The sequence below is a fragment of the Ciconia boyciana genome, chromosome 2 (assembly GCF_034638445.1).
Source record: "Ciconia boyciana chromosome 2, ASM3463844v1, whole genome shotgun sequence".
NCBI lineage: Eukaryota > Metazoa > Chordata > Aves > Ciconiiformes > Ciconiidae > Ciconia > Ciconia boyciana.
Window position 1 is genome coordinate 126,404,652 of NC_132935.1, and position 25,755 is coordinate 126,430,406.

Below are 25,755 nucleotides of genomic sequence, written 5' to 3' on the forward strand. Positions count from 1 at the left end.
CATGTTACCCAGATATTGTGGGTTTCTTTAATTTAGCTGCCTTGATCTCCATTCAGTTATGTTTTTTCCCCTGCTGTGAAATATTATTTTCCCGTCTTCTAGTTTCTGTGCTATTGGCAGCCCTTCCTCTCTGCTTATCAGAAAAGCAAGAGAGAGGACAGTGTCACACTTGAATGATTTTTTATAAGGTTGGGATATACTGTAGGTTTCACAATAAGATAGCCTGGCCAATGGAGTTTGTATATATAGATTTTTCAGTTTTGTTGCAGCTATGGGATTAACTAACACAGTAAAAGAAAAAAAGCAAAGAGAGGGATTCTGATTTTGCCTTGCCATAACTCTGTTGAGTTCAGCAGGCTTACTCCAGATTTACGCTGGAATAAAGGGAGTTCAGAGTCAAGCCCAATGGATCAGTTTACAGTGCTTTTGGAGGCATCAATTTACTCAGTCACTTGGAAAATCTTACTCCCCTACTGCCAAAGATCTGTGACAATTCACAATTCTAATATATTTGGGGGTCTGCTCTGTGGTGCGTAGATGTGTTTGCTTAATAGAATTAGGAATCTGTAAAGTAAACCTTATACAGCAAGCCCTACCCTCTCTTGTGCTTGAGGGCAAAGTAGAGAATAAGACGCACAGGGAATTTCCTGCTCCTGTACAAAGACAAAAAGCTCATGAGTGCTGGCCTGTCACACACCTGGATATAATCTTCCAGCCGGCGATCGCTTATGTAGCCCTCAAAAGCAAACTCTAGCTAGATACAGATCTGAGTGCTCTCGTTCACGGGGAAAAGGATGCCAACAGCCTGCTGTGAGGAGTCCTGTCCTGACTGATAGGATGTCTCATAGCAGAGCCCACACTGAACAGCACCTTTGTTCCCCTTCATTGCATGGACAGGATTCTGGTCCTGCTGTTAAATGGCTTAATGTACTACCCTTGTTCTGTAATAAGACAGGCTTAAGCAAGCTTGGTGTGGGGAACAAGGCTGTGTTCTTCCTGTATCAGCGGCAATTACATGAAGTAGGCTTATCAAATTTGACCACACACTACTACCATAATTTTTCTTTTGAGAAAAAAGACCTTGTGGTAAGTAAAAATAGAGAAATGTTGCTGTTTGGAGGTTTGTTGACATTTTTTTTGTGCTCCCCAAGGTGTGAAAACACACTTTGCAAAAAGCATCTGAACACTAGAACATGTCATTTAGTGCCCTAAGCGTTCACGTCCAAACCCCTGCCATTGATGACACAACATGCTGCAAGAGCAAAAGTCTGTTGGCTGGAATCTGAACTGGTTTCCTAATTTGCACCTGTGCTTTGGCAGACAAGCAGCCATCAGTCACAGGTTCCCGTGCATCCCCCGTACGGTGCTATAGGCTGGGCTGAAAAGATTTCTCAGAGTGCTGATGGGAGGGATAGGGTAAGAAAAAACAATAGAAGAAAAGTAAGAAATGAAAGGTAATAGAATTACAGGAAACAGGGCTGGAAGGGATGTCAGGAGGCTGGATTGACTATACTTGTGTAATTCCTGACAGATGTGATTAAAAAACCCATCTCTTCGAAACACGTTATGGACACAGAGCCACAGATACAATTTCTTAGAAACAAATCACTCTCTACATCTGCTAAATCTTAAAGCACCATTCCAGAGTGGTAGACAGCAGTTTGAATCGCTGTACAAAAGTTCCTATATCTTGGGGTTTTTGAGTATGTATAAAGTATCTGTATAAAATATTTATCTACAGAATAGAAGAATATAGGTATACACGATTTTTGTAACACTCTGCCAAGAAATGGAATTTTACTAGAGTAAGATGTGTGTAACATGCTTGAAACTGGGCTCATAACCAGCTTGTACAGCTTTCAGTTTTATGGGTAGATTTTGTGTTTAAGAAGTAGAAGTAAATAAAAGAAGAGGGAAAAAAAGAAAATTAACTCCTATGCAGCTAAATCATCTTTAGCAAGGTATCAAGGCCAGGTCTCCTCATTAGTTTCTTTCTTCATTAGCATTGGAAGAACAAAGAACAGCATTTACTTTATATTCTAAAGATTAATTGAAGTGGGGGATGAAACACTGAAATTGAATTAGTAAATTATTAACCAATTTCTAAGTAATAAGAAATAATCTATTACAGAGTCTATCCCTCCATCTAGAGATTTGTCTTAAGCATTTGTCTTTAGGAGAGAAGGTGGAAGGAATAAGGGAACACAGACTAGAGACAATCCATCAAGTCAGCTACTGGAACATTAATAATGAAGACCTTTGAACTTGGCAAATCTTCCAGATATCTCTCTCTTAACTGTGACTTACAAATCGTCCCAGGGTTGCTGCTTAATCTAATGGCCTTTTTTTAATTTTTGCTCCCCCTGTTATTAAAAAGGCTCCCGTTATAATCTCAGCAGCTGACAGCGAGAGCAACAGTTAACAAAGCCCAAATCTGGCAGCATGTCAGCTCAGGAACTCCCTCCAGCCTGTGAATACAACTCCACCCACTCACATTTTCAGGAGAGCAGCCTGGTGCCAAGGCAGCACTGGCGAAGGTGGTGACTGGGGAAGTGGAGATTCTGACTTCTTTGATTTCTGAGGCTGCCTATGAACAACCAGGTTCTTTCTTCCCTTTTGAGTCAAACCTCGCTTTGACGGCTGGAAGGTTTCCCCATCACTTATTTCTAAGATTAAAACTCCGATTTACTTTTAGAAACCATAATAAGTAACATGATCGTCCGACTGAAACCAACAAACTTACCTCGTGTAGAGTTCTGACTAAGAGGAAGGGTCGGGCTCTCTCTATGAATACTTCTCAATGGCCTTGTGGCATAAAGGTGTTTTGAAGCAGCTCACAAGGGTGAGATTTTAATCTGTCACTCCCTCCTGGCCCCTGGCATATGGGGTGTGCTTGCAGCATGCGTGGAAAGACTGGGGAGGAGAAGGTGTATGGGATACTCACAAGCACCTCCACCCACAACAACTGCCCGATGGAGGTTATGGCTGTTCTAAACTGTGCCACCCACTCCCCTGATCTGGGAAGGATTAAAGCCTTTACACCAGGTGTAAAGCTCTATTCCTCTCTGCCTGTATGGTGGTCTCCTGCCCTGCTTCATATACGCATCTCTCAGCTCACAGCTCCAGGCCACAATGCTGTGCATCCAGACACACATACATAGTCTCTGCTCAGAAGAACAAATGTGTTTTGTCCTATGGTCTAATTGTGCTCCACAGTCTATAGGGCCCTATGAATGGCCTTGATGGATTTTAGAGATGGGAGGGGGAGGACGGAAGTAGGATTTTTTGGAAAACTTCTACCCTGTGGTACCTGAGCTGTGCCAGATTTCCCTGGCTGGGCTGCAAACTGTGCAAACACACATTGCTCTCCCTCAGACTTTTGCTTAGGCTTTGGTGAAAGCCCACAAGTAATGTACTAAATTCTTTACTCCCACCTCCAGTCTTAAAGGAATAGCTTCTTGACTCGTTGTACCCTATGCACAGCTTTAATGGATGATCTCATCTCCAGGGGTTAGCCTCGCTCCCCAGCCTCCTTCCTTGTTTGTCAACACTCCTGTCTCCTCCCCATCCACCATCCTCCAGGCACTTCCAGGGCCTGCCAGCGGTGGGAAGTGGCGGAAGGACACAAGCGAAATTGTCCTGTACCGGGGTTCACTTACACTCCAAATGATGCTCCTCTTGTTCCATTTTAGTGGCAGCTCTCAGCCCACATTCAACTACCCCTTTTTCCCCCTCCCTCCAAATGAGTGTTGGCTCTGGTTTGTAAACAGGGGAACAGCTACGTACCTCGAGCTGCTGGTTCACAGTTGCTACAGAGTACACCCTGCCTCTGAGAAAGAATGAGGGGAAACTCCTGGACTTGTTCTGCTCAGCTTCACCATGTGATTGGGCTCTAAACCACGTCTGACCCAAGGGTATACCTACCGTGAATGTTGTCTGGCAACACTGGCTGGTGATGATTTCTCAGCAGAGCTTTCACCTGGAAAACCTCATTCCTTCTTAAAATGCTCTCAAGACGCTGTGCGTGAAGATAAGCTTCAGTAGCATCCACAGCAAATGCAGTTCTGGGTCTGGCTCTCCCATCCCTCATGCCTGGCATGTACTATGCAAGGGTCTGCCCATCCTCCTGCTGTATGAATACACGCTGGGTCTATAAAACATAGATGGGGAGAGCCTGAACAAAATTGTTCTAACTACGATGCATGTGGTGCCCTCTCTCAACACTACTCGGTATTCACTTTTCCTCTCTGCCTCAGGGGCAGGCTTACATTCTCTGAAAAATTCTGTTTTCTCCTTCTTAGATCCCAAGCCCTTTGAGTTAAACCATTACAAGGGAAGATATAGAGATAGCAAAGGAACAAGGGATTTTCTTGTAATTTTAGCATTTATTTCCTTCTTAAAGATGCAATTGTTTAAAATAAGTGATGTCCTGGCAAAGCCTGGTGTTATACCGTGCCAGACAATTTTATCATCCCAACCCATGAAGGCTCTAGTGTACAACATAAAGCTGCTTTGCTTTCCGACATGCCAGTTTTTCAATGCCAGACCTCCCTTGGCAGTGCCTTATTCCTCTCCGGAGTTTTCTTCCTTCAAATTTAGCCCTCTTCCAGCATCCTTCTGCTCTAATGCAGGTACCACCGGTGCCGAGCCGGAGCCGAGCCGCGCCGAGCCGAGCCGTAGGCTCGGCTCGGCGCGGCTCGGCTCCGGCTCGGCGACAGGAGGGGGAGCTCGCAACGCGCCGGCTTTAATCGGGGACTTAATTTAGCAACGCTGCAAAAAATCCCCCACTGCGGCTGAGGTGTCCATAAGGCCCTTCTCAAGTCGCCCCTCAAAGGCAAAAGGGAGGTTTTATTTTAGGGTTGAGGTTAGGGCGGAGAATTAAACTAAATTAAAGGGGAGCTGAGAGGCGATGCGGCTCCGGGGAAGTGATGGAGCAAGTGGATCTTAATATGTATTTACGGCGCTAGCAACGATGAATAAGATGCTTCCAGTAAAATAACACCTTTGCTGTGATAGACCGGGGCAGGTTCACTGCTGGTGTAGGCTCCTCAATTCATATAGGGTATAAAGGGTATATTTATATAGGGTATAAGGTATAAAGGGTTGTGCCTGCTTACACCAGCACTGAATTTAGCTGTGTATCTGCTAGGAGACCCGTGGAGGGAGCAATGCCATGCCAGAGGAAAAGTCTTTGTTTCCAAAAGTGAGACAGAAAAGCATCACCCACCAGTCTCATCATAAAATCACAATACCAAAGGATCGAGCTCTCTTCTTTAGTATAAATTCAGAAGAAGGATATTCAAGTCTGTGCTGTGACATAGAATCATAGAATCATAGAATAGTTTGGGTTGGAAGGGACCTTTAAAGGTCATCTAGTCCAACTCCTCTGCAATGAGGAGGCACATCTTCAGCTACATCAGGATGCTCAGAGCCCCATCCAACCTGACCTTGAATGTTTCCAGGAATGGGGCATCTACCACCTCTCTGGGCAACCTGTGCCAGTGTTGCACCACAGCCATTGTAAAAAATTTATTCCTTGTATCTAGTCTAAATCTACCCTCTTTTAGTTTGAAATCATTACCCCTTGTCCTATTGCTATAGGCCCTATTAAAAAGTCTGTCCCCATCTTTCTTATAAGCCCCCTTTAAGTATTGAAAGGCCACAATAAGGTGTCCCCGAAGCTTTCTCTTCTCCAGGCTAAACAACCCCAACTCTCTCAGCCTTTCCTCATAGGAGAGGTGTTCCATCCCTCTGATCATTTTTGTGGCCCTCCTCTGGACTGGCTCCAACAGGTTTATGTCTTTCCTGTGCTGAGGACCCCAGAGCTGGATGCAGTACTGCAGGTGGGGTCTCACCAGAGCAGAGTAGAGGGGCAGAATCACCTCCCTTGACCCGCTGGCCACGCTTCTTTTGATGCAGCCCAGGATACGGTTGGCCTTCCGGGCTGGGAGCGCACATTGCCGGCGCACGTCCGGCTTTTCATCCACCAGTACCCCCAAGTCCTTCTCTGCAGGGCTGCTCTCAATTTCCTCATAGGAGATCAAACTTCATTCCAGTACAACCTCAAGTACTCCCTTTAGAATTGAGATCACAATGACATGGAGCAGTAGGGGCAGAATTTGGCCTTGTGCACAAACTTTCTGCCACACCTTTAGGCCTGATGCAAGGCTCAGCCCAAGTTAACATCAACAATCAGAAGTTAGGATGCTTTCCTGAAAAATTCCTCTTGAACTTGGAGGCACCATGCTTCTTTTTGTTTTTGCTGTTTTTTACTCTTTTCTCTGAGAATTCAGCTGAGGGCAGAATCTGGGAAAAATTCCCAACCTGTCAAAGCACCTTCCTGAAGTCATTTCTCCCTAAGGATGCAGAGGGAAATCACAGCTTTCCGATTGCATTCGTCAAGACCAAACTAACATCAGGTTTCATGGAGCTAAGCCACAAGGAAAACTTGTATTGGTTTCACAGCAGTAGTGAGAGCAGGTTTTCATGACAGAATGATAAGACCAAGTCCTGTCTACCCTTGCGCACAGCCTACCGGTGCAGTACTGCAGTTGAGCTAGTCTTTAGAATGGGCATTATTTTTCCTAGTGCAGACAGCCCTGTAGAAAACTAATCTACTAATACTGTAGTGATCCATTTGAGAGATATTTATTTTACAGTCCCCTAAGTGCTTGCATAATTCTCCTGTATAAATTCCATGAAAATTCCCAAATTTGAAATCCAGCAATCTCACACGAGATAGCTTTCTAAGGTAAAATATCCTCCTCCTTCTGTGTAAGTTTGTGAGCCTCATTATTAGTGCAAGCTGGGCCTATGATTAGAAAAAAAGAGCCTACCACCTAAGCTGGAGAAGAAAGAATCTAGATTGGATTCAAAATATTTAGTGCCAAATTAAAGAATTTCCCAAGGAGCTCTCCCAGGTAGAAGGCTGTATCTTCCCTTGCTATGGAATAGGAGCAGGGCTCTCTGCAGGCACAGAAAGCTTTCTACAGATACAGCCCTGTGATACATTTAAACAGAATGAACCTCGTTCTTAAACCTATCTAAAAATGTTAGTGGAATCATGAACACTGACCTTAAAATGAAAAATGATTTGCAACCTTTGCAGTTGTGTCTTTATCATAGTGCCATAATTTAAAGTATTTTATCCACTCAGCTACACAATCTTACCATTCATTTGCAGTTGTCATTTTACCTACAAAGGAGTTCACCTAATATCCCCCAAAGCAAGAGAAACCTACTGAGTATTACAAGGGGGAAATTATTACTAGTATATTATATAGAAAGGCTGTAAAGTTCAAACAGAGGCAGTTGTGTGTGCACACCATGTTTCATGCAAATTACACTTAATAGTTTAACACTGCATTATGTTTTGCCTCCTGAATAAAAATGCTTCTTTAGTTATTTTTCTAATAATCTGTGTAACTTTGGGGAACTAATTAAAGCAAACCATTTCCAATGTGCCTGTTTAGCTGCCTAAACCAAGTGGCCTGATTTTCAAAAGTGCTGAGTACTGAAGCTCTAGTAGATACTTAGCATTTCTTACTACCTGGTCATTTATATCTGGTCAGTATAAATTTAGGAGCCCTATGTGAGCTACCTATGTGATATTTTTGGTTTAATTATTTTAAATATAAGTCCATAGCTCACAGTAAGAAAATGAAATCTAAGAAACATTTCTAGTAAGTTTATTTCTCCTCTCCCTTCCCCTCACATTTCCAACTTAGCTGTAGGAAAAGATGCCAACCTACAAGACTGTTTCAATGTAAAGGTGTTTCTGTAGCTGCAGGAAAATGCTGATATTACTTCTTGATTGCAAAAGGAGCATGTGACGCATAATTAATCCACATATGGATAAGGACGTCTTCCAAGACTAGAAATGGAAAACTAATCAAGAGTACATATGACACACTGGATCCAATACACATGCTTCACTAGGACTTCTTGGCTGCCTCACATCTGGCTAGCTTGGAGTGCAGGCAGAGCCGCACATGACTGTCTGCCCTCTTTCATGGAGATGAACACTGAACTGAAGCCTGGCTGTGCCTGCAAGGCTTCAGTTTCATCAGCTTAGTGAGTGCTGAAGTATGGTTTATCTTGCCTGGACTAGAGTTTTGAATATATTCATTTGCTTCCAGCGAACTAACACCATCCAATAGGAATATTTTGAATCCCAAACCTCTGGCTTGGTCTATACACAGATTTGTACTGATGTAACTAACAAAAGTGCTAGCATGATTTTTTTTTCTTAATTCAGGGACATCTCCCACAGAAACAAATCCCTGCTGGCAACTGACTTGAAAACCGCATACCAATACCTTATTTTGAAGGGCCAAACTGGCTGCTGATACAGATGCCAAATTCTCATTGACTTTATCAGGGGATCTGCCTTGGAAAGGATGGAGGTGTCATGTTTTATATCACTGCATTGGCTGCTGGAAGCAGCTGTGCTTTGCAGTCATATGGAGAATTACTGAGGTCTCAGACAGGGTGCTGAGGTTCCCATGGCTGAGCACCTCCGGAAAAGTTTAGACTTGGTTCCCCAGGAACCTCTTTCTTTCCTCAAAATGTAGATGAACGTGATGACAAACTAATTCTTCAATGCTGGATGCCATACCTTATAGAAAGATTTACAGAGCTGTTTGCAGCAGGTGCTTTGGTTGTGCTGTTTACTGCTTCAATGAGAGACCAAGTAAGATTTTTATATTCCTCTCCCATAATATTTAATGAGCAATATTTATGCTTATGTCAGAGATACGCTCTGAGCCGTGATTATTGGCTGCAATTTTGCAGTCTAATGCGATGTCCAACTTCAATACTCACTGTTATGAGGCACCGTTATGAGGCAGCGGTCCTTGTTGTCTGATCTTACAAAACAGAGAGAGCAGTTATGGTTTAGGGTAGGCTGGAAAGGTCTGTGAATGTTAATAGTGAATTATGAAACTGTTGATTTTTTGTGTCCTGAATCTGAAGAGCAGCCAACCAAAGCAATGTGCCTACAAGATATATACGCGTATAAAAATACACACGTGCACACGCACATAAACAATACAGGTATGGAGACAAAATTCAGCTCCGTAAGTATGCCCTGAATCAAATACGCTAAAATAAATCTCAACTACATTGTCTCAAAAGTGCCCCATAAATAGAAAAGTGCTCAGACAAGTTTGACCCCGCTAGCAAGCTACCATGCAGCAGCTGCTCTGTAATACCTCACTTAAAGTATCTGACTCATCAGTCATGCTACCTCCCTTTTACAATGGCCCAAGGGATGGGTATAACCTCCCATCTCATGGGTGGCTATTTGTTGGTCCCCATAATGCAGGCAGGAGTCTGAGCTCTATTTCTGAGGGAAAGAGCTGGCGCGAGGCTAATTCAAAGGAAACATAAAGGATGAAACCCTGGTGGGGCTAAATCACTGTAAGTGTGTCAAAGCTGGTGGAAATACACGGATTTGCATTAGCTCAAGATGAGGGCCAATGTACTTTGAGAACCCAAGTCCTTAGCAAAATACAAGGTCTTTTCTCTTTAAATATCTGTTACCTATTACAGGTCAGATTCAATGAGCACGTCAAAATGCAACTGAGGGACAAAGATTGCATAAGTACTTCAAGCAAAGGCTTGCCTTGAATGTTCATCTTAGTGCGACTTACTTTGAGGTAGAAAACTTCCAGAGAGGTCTTTTCATAGATGAATGTAGTCCTTCCCATGGAAAGCAGGTGAAAGGAAAGTAGAGAGTGAGCAATACTCATGCCTGGTTTGTGAGAGGGTTGGGGAGGGGTCTCGCGCCAAGGAAATTGTCAAATCTGGAAAAAACTGTCAAAATGGGCTTTCACAGTAGCTTACTTTGGGATAACTGTTCTTCAAGCAAGGTCTCTTGGGGCTGTATCACACAATTCATTAAAGAGAACTGGTGGGTAAGGTAGTGGCAATGATCTTCGAAAAAAAAGTCCGGTTTCCACTTCCCATTTTGTCATAAGCTGTCAGGAAGTGTTACACTGTGCTATTAAACAGCTGTTGCCTTTCTCCTTAAAGATGGATGAAGTAATGCTGGTAGAGAGCCTGGCTCTCAGTAGATCTGTGAAGTGTGATGGAAATTCCCCTAACCTGCACCTCACAATACTGTGAAATCTTAGTTGCCCTGCATGTTTTTTCTTCCTGAATTCAAGAAAATCCAGTTTTGTTCTCTGGGATGTTCCTGGGCTGGATTTTAATATTTTTCTCCCAGAGATGTGTGCCATCACTAACAACTGTCACTTTGGATGGTTCCAGGTCTTGGAGAGGAGGCAGTGGAGAAACAGGAAAGAGGATGGTGGGAGAAGAGATAGCCTTTGGACTAATGGAAGCAGTTTTTTAATAGCTGGTCCTAGCAACAACTTCCAGCACGGTTTTGTCTGGCTACTGACAGGCAACTGTTCTGCAGTGGCATTTGCACTCTGTTAGGAGACTTGGAAAGGAATTAAGGCTGTACTTTAAACCAGATCTCATGGGCTCTTGTTGACATCCTCCTGATTGACACCAGCATAGATGAGAAGAGGATCTGACCTTAGGGCTTATAAAAAGCTCCCACATTTCTAAACAAATTTTTTCATGTAATTAAAGCTGCCAGAGCCCTGGTGCTACCTCAGAGAGAACTGAATCAGCAACGTAGTCACTTGGCTCCACATTCCTGCTTCTCCTGAGGCAGCCAAATGACAGTGAGAGGAGGAAGGAGGAGCTGTGATGAATGTGTTGCAAAAGCACCAGAGTGCAAGAAGATGGGGGATGAGGCAAGCAATTCCCTGCTTCAAAGCACGACCCAGGGAAGACTTCTAGCTCCCACAAAGTGGTGCAGCTGAGGCTGTCAGCCCACATCTGAAGGAGACGGTTTGGATGGCTATGCTGAGTTGCTCAGTACTCTCCCCACTACATGTGCCCAGCTAACACTGTGAGGCTTGTGTACCTGAGGCATCATCACTGCTGTCATCCCACTGACAAAAAGTCACAGCCAGCAAAATGGTCCTCCCGCTCAGGTTGTCCTCCCTGCAGTAGCTGAAGGACGTCCTTTGTTGTAAGGCATCACTAGGTACATGTGGGGCAAGTGTCTCTCACTGAACATGGCTCTTGTGGTGGGAAACCGCAGTGGACAGCTGTGTTCTTTAACCAACTCAGCATCTCCTGTGTTTGTGTGATGTCGAATGTGAATATTATGTATTACTTACCAAGAGCTTACATTTAAAAGTCTCTGAGTCATTATTTTATATGGACTACCGATTCTGCATTTCAGATGGTCCCTTCATCACATGGCTGCATAGGAGCGACTATTGGGACACCTCTGCTGCTGATGCACAATGAAGATGGTCCAGCACAGCAGTGGACTATGCAAGCTGAGATGCTTAAGAGGAAAGAGCCAGACTCACTCACATTGCCATTGAAGACAACCTCTATTTGCACAGCGTAAGGGACCAAATGCTAGTGGGAAGAATCAAGTATTTTCAGGCTTCTCAGAGGAATATTATAAACAAAGCAGAGTAAAAGGAAAGGTGTATAAAATGTCTTGACAGTGCCTTTTAAGTGAATCGCCATGTGTTATTTTAGCCAAGTCTTTATTCATTTCTACTTAATGCTGTGTGCTAAAGGTCTCAAGGCTGCTGGCAATACTCAGTGGAATAATTTTAGAGCAACCTTAATAGAATGAGCAGAATAAAGAACTGTTCAAATACATTGTAGCAAGATAGCTTTTTAATAGAACAAGTTATCCAAAACATTGATGGCAGGAGCTTGTGAATGGAAAAAATCTCCCCTGTGTTTAATTACCCCAGCCTGTCTTTATTTCCTTCTTATAATTCTAAACACTGTTCACTTGTGCTGGACACAGTCCAGCTGGAAAGTTGGTATTTGATCAATGATGTGTCCTGTTCACAGGCTGGAGGTCCAAACCGGATGACTACAGCCAACCATCCCGTCTGACCTCCTGCATAATGTAGGTTATGGCATTCCACCCTGCAAGGCCTGCAGTGGAAGGAATTACTTCGCTGCTATTCCGGATTCAGGAAAGCATTTCTATTTAGAGCAGTACTTAAGCACACACTTAACTTTAATAATATGCTTAATTCCCATTTAAACATGCGGTTAAGTGCGACTTTGAGTTTGAACCTTTGTGAGCAAACACTATGGGGTCCAGTAACTTGGTCATACTAAAAAGTGTACTTTATGACTCCCAATGCAAAGTGAAATCTTAAGAGTTTATTCAAAAAAGTCAGATGGCTTGCTAATGTACCTCCAGTCAGCAGGTGACCTCCAGAGAGGTCTGATTTGCTTGGGGATTTTCAGGCCTATGGCAGGTTCAATGGTGTTGCCAGTTGCAGTATGAAACTGCTGCAGGGAACGTAAGCAATATCCCCTTCCATTTCACTTATTAGAAAGGATATATGAATCAATAGTATTCCATTAATTCAGTAACAACCTCTGCTAAACCTCTTAAAAGACAAGAAAGAAGAGAAGCTGATTTTGTCTTAATTTCCAAGGTTTTTTTCACTTGCTTGGGGAATGGAGGAAATCTCTGCTGCACCATAATACCTTACCTAATTGAGCTCTTAGATTAATGTTTAAACTTCATTTGCAAGTCCATTACCAAATCTAATCAGTTACAAAGGTACCATTAAGGAAGGTTTGTGGTTTTTTTTCCAAATCCACTTTTAATTCACATTTCCTCCCACAACTGTCCAAGGCCTGGGCAGTAGCTGCAAGTACTGCGTTATAGATATTGTTCTTACACCAGGAGAGAAAAAGAAACCACAGAATATTTTCAGTGGAGATAATAATATGCAAAATTACCTGGAGTTCATATGCTGGTATGAGCCAAAAAGGGGTCGGTTAAATCTTGAATCTACTGAAACTTTCAATTATCAAAGGAAAACAATAGTAAAGTTCATCCTCTTTTAAAGTAATGATACCACCTTTAAGAAGGTGCTGGACTGATTGCACTGAAGGCTTCTCCCTAGATCCATTACCTGCAAGAGATGTGCAGCATGGTCAGCATTATCCACAGCATCTTCCAGTGTACTGAAATCCTGGCACAGTCCAGAAGTTTCAGGTCTGCTTAATTTTCCATGCTCATGTACTCCTCAGCCTTGTTGCTAATAAATCCTCTTCACACTGCAAGTAAAATGTTCCTTTTGAGCTACACATCAGAATAAGACCACCAACTTCTCAGTACATGGGATAGTGGACAATATAAATGCTAACACACTGCTGACCTGACCACAGTTGAATGGGTGACTTCAAGCCAAAGACTCTCTCTCCCATTACCTAATCCCTGAGACATCCAGACTCCCATCCTCATCAGCACTTAAAAAAAATAAATCTGGATTTTATTTTTATAACTGTTCTCAGAAGATAAACAAAGCTAAAATCGAGATATAAAAATCAGCAGTGTGATACTATGCAGACACCACTGCTTTCAGGGAAATAAAAATTTTGCTGCTGTGTCTGTGTAATTGGGGAAAGCTCTGCCTACCCCAGGTGGTCGGACCCTGGATCTGGGAGGGAGGGGTGTTTAGAGGTAGTTGCTAATAATCAGGGATTTAGTCACGTCTTCTAAATCTCCTGATGCATATATTAATTTCCTGATCCCTACACACCCTTTGCAGCCTGCTTACCCAGCCAGCCAGTAATCTCTGTGAAAAGCAGTGGTTGGGAAGGAGTTTTGCAGAGTCCTGAGACAAAAGTAACTCTATTGCTACAGTGCAGATAATATTACACTGAACTGGCTTGTCCACTAAAACATGCAGTGCTGCAGCTCTCAGAATTGCTGTTTAAAAGGATGCCTTCTGCTGGTCAAAATATCTCTGATTAAGGACAAGAGAGGCCTTTCCACCAAGCTACTTGGCTTAAGAAGCACATAGCAGAAAACCCAACATGCTGTATGGAAGATGTGAGATCTCTTCCACACTGTATCGCTGGCCTGTTGCATGCCCTTGGGTTTCTCTCCTAGCCTCACTTCTCTGATTTGACAAACAGGGAAGATAGTTGTTATATTAGCACTTACTTACATTTGTAGAGCACTTTGAGATCTGTGGATAAAAAAGTGCTGTGTAAGTACTTCTGCTATGATATGCTGCTGCCTTTCTGTCTCCCTATACTGAAAAGAACGGGAGCGAAGAACAAAGAGAGAAGCAGGTAAGAATGATTAATAAATATGCAGCCTGCAATGGCCTCTCTCCCAAGATAAATGTAACAGCCACAATAAACGCAGAGGAGGAAAGGGGCCAGCGTATGGCAGAAATGAAAGTATAGATAATGCCGGCATTATATGCACAGATCCTTGTCTCCCCAGACTTCAGTCACTGCTGTGTGCTTGAAGCTGGTCAGAAGAATCCCCAGCAGAGGTATCTGACTACACACCCTTAACATAGGATCACTCTGTCTGCTTTAAACATGAAGAAAAAGGAGGGAGGAAGAGCCCCAGGGTTCAACGTCAACAAGACCTAAACTGCTTGACCTTCTCATTCTGAAATGCCAGCTCTTAAATTATCAAGGCCTCTTTTTTTTCTTTTTTTTTTCCCCTGAGTGCTCTGTATTTCCCCATGTAACAGTGTGCAAACATTTTATCAGCAAATACTGGGGGAGGGGGGGAAAGAATCGGCTATCTAAAACTGATAAAGCAATTTGGCTCGGAGGTGGCAGCTATCACTTCTAAATGGGTATGAGCTTTCTGAGGTTTAACAAGTTGCAGGGATAAAATTCGGGGATTGACTGCTCCGAGGGTGAATGGGAAGTTGTGCTCGCTCGCCCCGTGACGTTTCTACCTGCTCCACTGCCCGTGTTGCTGGGACTGTGCCCTTACGAAAGGAGTTATACTACTCTGCTGTATAGCAACAGCCCGTGACACTGTGCTAACAGTATGTTTGGGGCCATTACTTAAGTGATAATCTCACTGCTCCTTTGTTTTATGAGGCAATAATCTGATTCCCATGTGCATAAAATGAGGCCAAAGGGTAAATAGCTTGTTATAATGAGGGAACAACATTAAGACTGATGAAAACTAGAGGTCGGTGTTATTATTTCTATTATGACACCCATTCATTTAATAATCCTTGTGTTCATATCCTAACGGCAGGGATCCATGTCCTGGCTTTTCAAGGCAGTGTCTGTCCCCTAATAAAGGCAGATATTACCCTGCTGTCTCTCATATCTAACTCAGCTCGCTCTCGATATGGTTCCTCATTACAATCAGATCTGAGAGACTCACAACATGGCTGTGTGGTGAAGAACTACTGGAGAGGGACCAGAGACACTACAGACACATCCTCTGCGTGGCCTCAGGGCATAGAGGTATCAGTGGCAGGACAGGGAACTCATCACAGGTTTTCTAATTCATGATGAGCTTCCCACTTTGTGGCTCTCCTTCTTCCTGCTGCATCTCCCCCACCCAAAAAAAAGGTATCTACTCTCTACTGACAGTCTGTGATTCCCACCTAAGAAAATATTCCCAGTAGGAGTTAGTGCATCAGTGATGCATTTCTATAGGTCTTTCTTTTTGAGAGAGAGAGAGAGAGAGAGAACAAAAGCATAGCTGGTCTACTTAGAATGGACCTGAACATAGCAATATTACAGGGTTTTCTTAATCGCGGAATAAAATAAGTAATGTCAGGCTTTCTGAATGGGCAAAGTTTCCATGTGTATTAAATATATATATAGGTATGCATTATTTGATAAACCAGTTAAATAAATAAAACATTTTTATCTAGAGACTTTATTATAATATACAGTCTCCAAGTGCCCTGGATCCACCTGTTCCCAACTTATTCTCTTGTCTTGTCACCCAGTTAACCTCCTGTTAGGTAAATCCCTTCTTCATCTTAATACTAGTACATATTCTTCTGCCTGTGGAGTATATCAAGTATTATTATTAATGTGATATTATTATTATTGTTGTTGTTATTATTACTACTATTATTGTTGTTGTCGTTGTTGTTGTTATTATTATTATTTCTGATGCTGTGCTGGCTAGGAGAGGTAAATATGAACCAGCACTATGCTGGAGTAATGTACGTAGAACAGTAGATACGTCTTTTTACATATCAGCTATAGGCAAGAACATTATAATAAAACCAGCCAGGTAATAGAAGACCACTGCTGAAGAACAGGGGCCTTATTATATGTTTTCTAACTCATTTAATATATAGTATTCAGTATTGCTGCTACTTACATCAAAAAAATTCTTACTGCTATTAATAGTGGGAAAATTTGACTTGCAGTTCCCAGTGAAATCAGCAGAAGTAGAGCTGGCTCTAACATTCCACATCCAAGATCTTTACTTTGCTTAAACACATTTTTTTGAATAACACCTAAAGGCCAAGTTTTCAAGGAGGTTTGATGAAGCAGAGAGGCAGGTATGATAGACAAAAATGAGCATTTCAGAAAAGGGCGTTTTTATTGTAGGAGCTAAATGAAAACTATTGGTATGAATCCCTTTCAGTTCTTCTAGCAGGTCCCTTGCTTTTGGGGGAAACAGGGAAGTTCAAAAACCAAATTATTTGGTACTGATATTGTGAAACTGAACCTTATGGTGGAAGTCAACACTCTCCTAGTTGTGGAAAAGATACTATATCTACAGAATAACCTCAATCTTGGCAAAATATAATTTGCTCCAGAAATGGGTAACAGAATCTTTTATGTCATCTTAAGAAGCTTCTGGGTGGTTTATGGAAAAAAAAAAAAAAAAGCCTACAGAGCACAGAGTTTGAACCAATGCAGACGAGCTCCCCAGGTGTGCGTCCAGATCTACGCCAATGTAGCTGAAGTCTGTTCTACTGACTGGATGTGGATACCAGAAAACTGCATAATGACTGTCTGAATGTCAATGAACATGATAAAAGTTCCACTGGAAAAACTTTGTGGAGACTCCCTTTAATTTCAACTGTCTTTGGGCTGGGCTTAGTATTAACTATTTATCACAGATAATAATAGGAACCTCCAGATGATTTGCTTCATTTGCTTAGCAAATGAAGACATTCATTTGCTTAAATGAATGTATTGAAAACATAAATTTAGAGGGAAGAAAATAAAGAAATTTTGTTTTCCAAGCCTGCTGGTAGGGAATAATTTAACAATGGGAATCCCCACAAAAATAAATTCATTTCTTGCCCTCTAACATTATTACTAGAGAGTAAAGTTATCACTAAAGTAACAAGCTTCTGGCTGTTAGAAGCACCCTCCACTCCTCTCTGGATGCCAAAAGCACCGGTTTGTCCTTTCCCAGTTGGCAATATCTCTCTGTAGCACCATAATTCATTCCTTTTACTCATTGATGCACAGAGATTAAGTGGAAAAGGGATTGTTAGATCATCTGGTATAGCCTCCCATACATCACAGGCCATTAAATTCCTTGCAGTTATGTCTGTAATGAAGCCAATCATTTACATTTGGCTAAGGCACAGCCTGATTTGAAGATGTCATGAGATGGAGAATGACTTGTTCCTTTGGTCATGTGTTCCATTGGTTGATGACCTTCACAAAAAAAAAAAAAAAATCCTCAATTTCCTGATTTGAATTTGCCTGGCCTTAGTTTCCAGCCATTAGTCATTACAGTTTTCTCCACTAGGCTGGGGAACCCTTCTATTATCTGCCTACAACACAGGTACTTCTGTGCTATAATTCAGTTTCTTCAATATGCTTTTCAATAAGCTAAAGCAGTAAGCTCTTGCATCTCTTGCTGCAAAGATTTCTCTCCTTTTGGAGGCTCTTTCCTGTTTCAAATATCCTTTAAACATGTGGACACCAAAACCAGATGTTGTATTCCAACATAACTTGCCCCAGTGTTCTACCCAGTAAAATCACTTCCTTAGTCCTACGCACTAATCATCAGTTTAGAAGTCCCAGGGTAAGACTGCTCATGTAGGACTGCTCATGTTTTATCACAGAATCACCTTTGGAGTCCACATTGAATTGCTTTTCTGCTATAATCTTTTTCAGATCCATTCTTCAACAGGATGAAGTCTATAACTTTGGCTTGATTCCATGCTGCTAAATGAATTACTTTACATTTCACTGCATAAAACCACATTTGGTTGGAATGATCCGGGATTGCTAAGCTCCTGGTCAGTTTGTACAAGTGCTCTGTCCTCATCATCGTCTTTATGTCGTCTGCAAATTTTATTAGCAGTGATTTTATATTCATTTCCAGGGCATTCATTTGAGATGTTGAATGCCCTTGATCCTAACGTTGATACTTACAAAACCCTGATAGAAGCTCCGCAACACTATGTCATACAGTTACTACTACTTTTTGAAAGCTTAGTAGTGTGTTTGCCAATCCACCATAGGCAGACTTTGTGGAAATTGTATAGTGCTGACTTTTAAACAAAACGGCATGAAGTACTATGATGTCAAACATATCAGCTGGTAAAAATAACTACATAGATGTAATACATTCAGTTTGTTTGACCTGTTTTTTACAACATCTGTTGACTGGCAATAATTATATTTTGGTCCTCCAATTCATTATTAATTGAGCCTTGTGTCATCACTTTCTTTTTCTCTTCTACCTTTTTCCCCTGGGATTGAAATCAGTCCAACCAGTCGGTACATCATGTGGTGACCCTGGAACCTTGGGGAGACATCTGCTAATGACCAGCACAGCAGCTATGCAATTTATTGTCTGATATATGTGCAAACATAATACAGGGCAAATCTCTTTTCTAAAATGTATTCATAAAACTTCTGTAAAATTCAGCTCTGTAGCAATTGAACTTACAGGTGCTCCTGAACATCAGGCACAGCTAACCATAAAATACCTGAGGACACAAGGAATTGGTACAAACCTCTGGGGAGTCAGCAGGACTGTGGCTTTTATGGTCTTGGGATGCTTGCAGTAGCTAGCACAGGCCCATGCTGCAACTGAGATAGACTCCTCTACGTTACACTAAGACCCTCTCCAGCATCTGAAGCTGGCAAGACCAGGGCACCATTCAGGTAGCTCTCTCTTCCCATAGGCAAGAAATCTTGTGCAGCTCCTCTCAGTACACCTTGGGTGGGTATTTCTGCCTCTGTACTGCTTGACAGAGAGATGTATTAAGTACTTGTTTTCAAGGCTGTCAATTTGGCACTTTTTCACAAGGACGAATATGATGCTTGTTCTCTCTCCTTCATCCCCAAAACAAGTGACACAAAAAGTTAGCATTAAAAATGACAAGGTGCCCAAAGACATTAATGCCTTTATATAACTTTATACACATAACACATACGAGCAGTAGTCATAGGCAACTGACACTATCTTTTGCCCTGTCCTATCTATAAATGATTGCAATTTTATTTCTGAGTCTCAATTTCCCCACTTTCTACATTCCCAATAAACAGCCATTAGCATCTGGGGTATTTTTATTCTGTGCTTGAGAGCAAAAATGTAGTGATATGTATTGGGTTTGCGTGGCAGGGTTTGGTAGCGGGGGGGCTACAGGGGTGGCTTCTGTGAGAAGCTGCTAGAAGCTTCCCCTATGTCCAACAGAGCCAATGCCAGCCAGCTCCAAGACGGACCTGCCGCTGGCCAAGGCTGAGCCCATCAGCAATGGTGGTAGTGCCTCTGGGATAACATATTTAAGAAGGGGGAAAAAAACCCTGCGCAACTGCAGCTGGAGAGAGGAGTGAGATATGTGAGAGGAACAGCCCTGCGGACACCAAGGTCAGTGAAGAAGGAGGGGAGGAGGTGCTCCAGGCGCCAGAGCAGAGATTCCCCTGCAGCCCATGGTGAAGATCACGGTGAGGCAGGCTGTCCCCCTGCAGCCCATGGAGGTCCACGGTGAAGCAGATATCCACCTGCAACCCATGGAGGTCCACGGTGGAGCAGATATCCACCTGCAGCCCGTGGAGGTCCACGGTGGAGCAGATATCCACCTGCAGCCCATGGAGAACCCCACGCTGGAGCAGGGGAAGAGTGTGAGGAGTCCTCCCCCTGAGGAGGAAGGAGCGGCAGAAACAACGTGTGATGAAGTGACCGCGGCCCCCATTCCCCATCCCCCTGCGCTGCTGGGGAGGAGGTAGAGAATTCGGGAGTGGAGTTAAGCCCAGGAAGAAGGGAGGGGTGGGGGGGAAGGTGTTTTATGGTTTGTTTTTATTTTCTCATTACCTTACCCTGATTTGATTGGTAATAGATTAAATTAATTTTTCCACAAGTCAAGTCTGTTTTGCCTGTGTCGGTAATTGGTGAGTGATCTCCCTGTCCTTATCTCGACCCACGAGCCTTTTGTTGTATTTTCTCTCCCCTGTCCAGCTGAGGAGGGGAGTGATAGAGCAGCTTGGTGGGCACCTGGCGTCCAGCCTGGGTCAACCCACCACATGATAAAAATAGAAAATCCACACTAGGAAATAAACACTGATGTCATTTAGTATATTGAATAAAACCAGAACTCTCTGGAGCCCTATACAATATGGACAGCTGATCTACCAAGAGTACATTGTGAGCCTTCCTGAGCTCACTCAGAGTTTTCCTGGTCTAGTTTCAAAGAGCAAAGCTTCCTTTTTTCTTATTACTTATCTTTATTACCATGCATATCCAATTAAAATTGCTTGGATCAGGACTCTGCTTTGTTTGCAGTGCCACTGATGGAGAAGCTCTAGCTTGCAATTAGGTCTGAAGCATGGTGGCAGGGAACCAGCAAAAAGGTGGGCATCATACACCTCCCGAGAGCCTGTGTGGTAGCAGGAGTGTTGCAAAGTACTGTATGGAGCTCCACAGATGAAGCAAATGAAAGCCCAGTGGTTCAGGCCAGGAGATTAGAAAACTGTGTGGCTAATTATGAAAGGCCATATTTTACAGTCAAATGGCATAGAGAGTGTGTGCTCCAGACAATGATGGACACAACAGGAAGACAAAAGGAGGGCTGTGGCTGAAAGGTGATACTCTAGTCATCAGCCCTGCTACCAGAGGTGCGGTGATCTTGTTTCTCCACCACCAGTCTCATTTGCATTAGGCAACACAGCTTTTTGTACTTTTAAAGAAAATACAAGTAGCAATATGGTATCACAAGGTCAGCTGCAATCATACATGTTATCGGTGGTTATCTGGAAACCACATGAAACAACAATCTCTTTCCTCACAGCAGCTCTGCACTGCCTTCTTGTGTACCAGCAGCTTGCAGATGAGGAGCTAAGAGTGGTTTTATTTTTCTTCCCCTCCGTGCAACTCTTTCATCGCTTGCACAGCCTTATGTCTTGAAAAGTAGCTGCAAAGTTGGTCCATTCCCATGAACACTTCTGAAGGCAATGGGAGTGGAGATGTTGCTGCTGGAAGCCCAGCCATCCCTGCACCTTCTGCAGGCCTTAAAGGAGATGTTGGATCAATGGTTATGTAGGGGGCAGAGAAAGGAGCGGTGGTGGTCTTCCCCAGTTCTTTCATGACTCCTCCAAGACCCACAGCAAGGATGACAGCAGGAGCACCCACCAGGCAAGATGTTGGCCAGATCTACCTCATGTTGGTCCAAGGTTGTCTCGAAACAGCAGAAATACCCTCCTGCCTCAGTTTCCCTGCTTCAATGTGGAGACAAGCCAATTCCTTGAGACAGATTAAAAAAAAGATGCAACGCACGTCAGTCACCCTCCTTCAGCAGGCGGTATGTATGCAGGTGTAGCAGCTCCAGCTTCTGCTGACCTGCGGCGGTCCCCGGAGGTGAGGTGGGTGGCGGGTGCTGGCGCTGCCGGCGTGGGCAGCCCGTGGTTTCTGTAGGTGTGCAGTCTGTGCCGGGACTGCCGCAGCAAATTCTTTTCATGGGAGGGGCAGGAAACGGCATTTCTGTAGCGCAGTGGAAAGCAAACCATTCACTGCCGTCAGGGTTTCATCTCCTCACAAATAAGATCTTTGTTTATAAATGTGGCTTTGTAGTTCTGTGAGAACCGGTAGAGTTCCACTTTCAGGAAAATATTAATGATTAACATGAATTAGTAAAGGAGGATGAGACCTTTGTGGTGTCTGCTGAGAGAGAGCAGTATTTTGCCATAGCTGACAAAAAACCCAAGCCCACGGCCTGCGGATGGTTACTCCAAACTTCCACTTACCCCCAAACAAGGCACACACCACACAGTTCCTCTCTAAACTTACTCAGAAAATTGCCTCCCCCCCAGTACATAACCCTGGGGATTCTTACCCTGAACCTCCCCTGTCACCCCAGCAGACCAAGGGGTAAGGACTCAGAGATTTGCCCAGTTTCAGTGAAACTGCGCAGTAAACTCTATTAATGTTTTCAAGGTAGGAATTAGTATCCCTTCCTCCTCCTTCTTCCTCCTCCGTCAGCACCAGCTGCTACAATGCATATTGCCCTATAAAACACTTTCTGTTCGATTCTGGTGCCCTCAGGTGCCCTTCTCCTCCCCCCCTCCTCCCAGATGAACACCTGTGAGAGGCAGATGGTACAGATAATCCAGAATATATTTCTTGAGTCCATGTAGAGAAGCTGCCAAGCTGCTGATTTTTTGGCACCGTGCCTCGTGGCATCCATGGCTGGTGAGAGACGCAGATGCCGCCTGAAAATAGCTGAAGAGGAAATTCTCCCGGTGTCTCCAGAGGTCCAGGGAAGGCGGCTGCTGCTGCGGGGTTCGCAGGCAGACGTCCCGCCGGCACCCCTGCCGGGAATGCCTCGTGAGCAGAGCTTCCTCGCTCACGTCTTAATCAGTCCTTCCTCCGGCTCCTCTTCAACGGGCTCCGTGGGCACTGCCTTCCTTCTAGCAGAGGGGGAGAGGTTGTTTTCGGTCAGACATGGCCTGGCAAAGGGAGGAAACGTGCCTGCTGGGAGCTGCTGTTTCTGCCTGCAGACTTCACCTCCATGCACAGTCAGAGGCTGCAGCAACAGATATCTCTGTTCATTTGTTTTCACAAAAGATAAGCACCAGCACAAATTTATGTCTGCCAGAGGTATAATATGCACCATCTTAACCGCTGAGCTTTGTCAGAGCGGTTGCACGGGGAGGCTGTGTGGGTACCCAGCCACGCAGGTGGGAGAGGGCTCCCAGCACAATCCCGCACGGCGCCGTGTCCCTCAACAGCCCACGCCGGCAGCCCTCCGAACTGCAGCGAAGGGGTCCCCGGGACAAACCGCCACCATTAGCAGCTCAGCTCCTTCCTGACAGGAGAAGTGGTTTTCTAACATGTGATTGTGCCTGGGAAGTAGCCTGGTTCACACATGAAGAAATTAACTTTGGGGTAGGAGTCATGCCCAGGCACAGCCACAGCAGTCCCCCTGAAATTCAGATATTCATCAGGGCCTGTCACAACTGAAGCTGGATTATTCCATAGCAGTCGTCAGGAAAAGGAGCTGAGACCAGCTTACCAGCACATAAGACCAACAATAACAAATACCAAGGAGTCAACATACTGTGCTCTTCCTATTGTGCGGGGCTTCAGGGCAGCGTAAATCCTTGCACTGCCTGGCCGGTTTTGAAAGGCACGTTCTTATTGCCCAGGGTCTGCCAAACACTTTCTGGACACGAAGGAGAGCACAGTCCTTGCCTGCAGGGGCTGATGGTCAGTGGCAGACTAGCAGTGAGGAAAAGGAACAAATAAGACAGAAGAAAAAGGCATGTGAGTGTTGGAAAGTGTGTGGTTTGCCCCAGTGTTTTTTGAGAAGCTGGAAGAAATGTGGGAAACATCAATTTTCTTTCCACTATTTATTAGTTCTATAGCCTTCAGATATTTAGGGTCTAACATCCTTCATTTCCAGTATTCAGTCCTTTTATGCACATTTTGCAGAAAAATGCCTCTTGTTCCTTGCCTCCTCTTCCTCCTCCCCTACAACCAAGACACTACACCCAGCTCCTTAAAAACATGGGGGTACCTAACCCCACTGGGATCAAATAGGCTTAACCAGATTTAGGTGCCTAAATACCTTTGAGGATCTAAGCTTTAATCAGCTCATTTAATGAGCTCCTATAGTTAAAATGCACAAACAAGGTCTTAAAGCCAGTGGCTCGGAGATCCAGTGCAGAACAGGCCTTACAAATGCAGGCACCAAGGCAAAGGGTCAGGAAAAGTCCCAGAAAGGAGTGCTGAGCTGGAGACAGGTATCAACGCTCCCCAGGCACCAACGCTGTGTCTGCACCCGGTGATGTAGTAGTGATCAAAAAAGAGCCATGCAGTATTTGCAGCAGACCTGCTTTCTGCATTCCCTGTAAGACAGTCCCTCCTGCTCCCATTTTCTGAAGGAACCTGATTTCTCCCTGAAGGCCGGGTGATCCAGAAGCAAGAAGGCACCGTGGAGAATTTCAGCTATGCCAACACAGTTTTGGGGAGAATAATTCTTCCCATTAAAGGGCACAAGCAACAAATCACCTAACTTCAGTCACAAGCAACTTAAGATAGAGATATGAAGGAACTCATAGCTGTGGCTGGTCTTGAAAAAGAAGCTCCCTCTAAAAAATAACAACACTATTCTCATTACCACAGAGCTTGCGCATCAATCCCACTCTGCTACAAAATATAACTCTGCTAGGTAACATATGAACAGAAAACAAAAGAAAAAAGAAGAATAAAAGGGTGCCTTTTGGCTGGAGAAGTTTAAAAGAAGAATAGATGGTGTCGTAAGCAGCAAGGAGCAGTATCGGTGCTGCAGCAGCTCAACCATAAATGAGTTTGGGCTGTGGTTTTTGGGAAAGTGTCATGAGAAGAGACCTTTCAGGGAGAAGTTTTAGGAGGAAAATAACAAGATTGCTTTTTCAGTAGTTTATGGGCAGCTCACGGATAAGAAGATGTAGATGATGAGGGCTAAACAGTGCTATGCTATGAATTGTGCCAGCCCCAAAGCTCAGTGAGGGCTCTGCTGTCCTGAGCAGATAGCAGCTGAACACAAGGACACAACCATGCATGGCAGCACCCAGCCTCTCCAGGAAGTCACCTATCTGCTAGCTTGCTCATGTCTGACACAACCGTACACACATGATTTGTTCTTGGGTTGCTGTGTTGAAATGCAAAGAGGTGTTATAAAAATATGAGGTAGTCCTCTATGCCTTTCACAGAGGATGTGGGCTTTGATCATATCAGAAATGGAAATTTTATATTATTCAGATTATTTCACCACCTCTGGATTGGATCCACCACCTGATGGATCTCAGGAACTTTTTTTAACAGTGGTGTAGGGCTAGGAAACCATGGGTCCATGCCTTTAAAAAGTCCTGGACCATGATGACAATTTTCACTGTGGGGTCAGCTAGGAAAAGCCATTTCTTGATATTATTACATAGAAGGGACCACTGATACTAAATTATGTGTGTGAGCTTGGAAAATGAAGAGACGGATTAACAATGACTAATGCAGGAGTTGATTTCCACAATAATCAAGAAAGACAGTAGACACAGAGGACTTAGATGATAGTAATAGTTAGCCATGGTGAGTCAAACTCACGGATTAACTTTCCCAAAGCAATGTCCAACAAGCTGGAGATATGAATGGAGGCAAAGAGTCAGGTCCACAGCTGGCAGAGAGGTCTGGTGCTTCTCCATGCTCCTCAGACCGGTCTGGACTGTATAAACTGTTTGGATAAGGACTGCAGCATTACATGATGCAAGAGAGAGTCCATCTTCTAACCACAGTATGACCCTTCAGCATTGCCTGCTGCACCTGAACACACTTCACTTTAACTCACTATGGGGCACAGTTCATCTGTTTTGGTGTTTATCTCGTAGCAATGGGCCTTGATATTACAGCAGTGTCTGCAGTGTAGATTAGAAAGGGGCAGAGGGAGTTGGGGTAACAACTGCTCTACTAATGGTAGTTCCTGGAGGAGCTGCCAT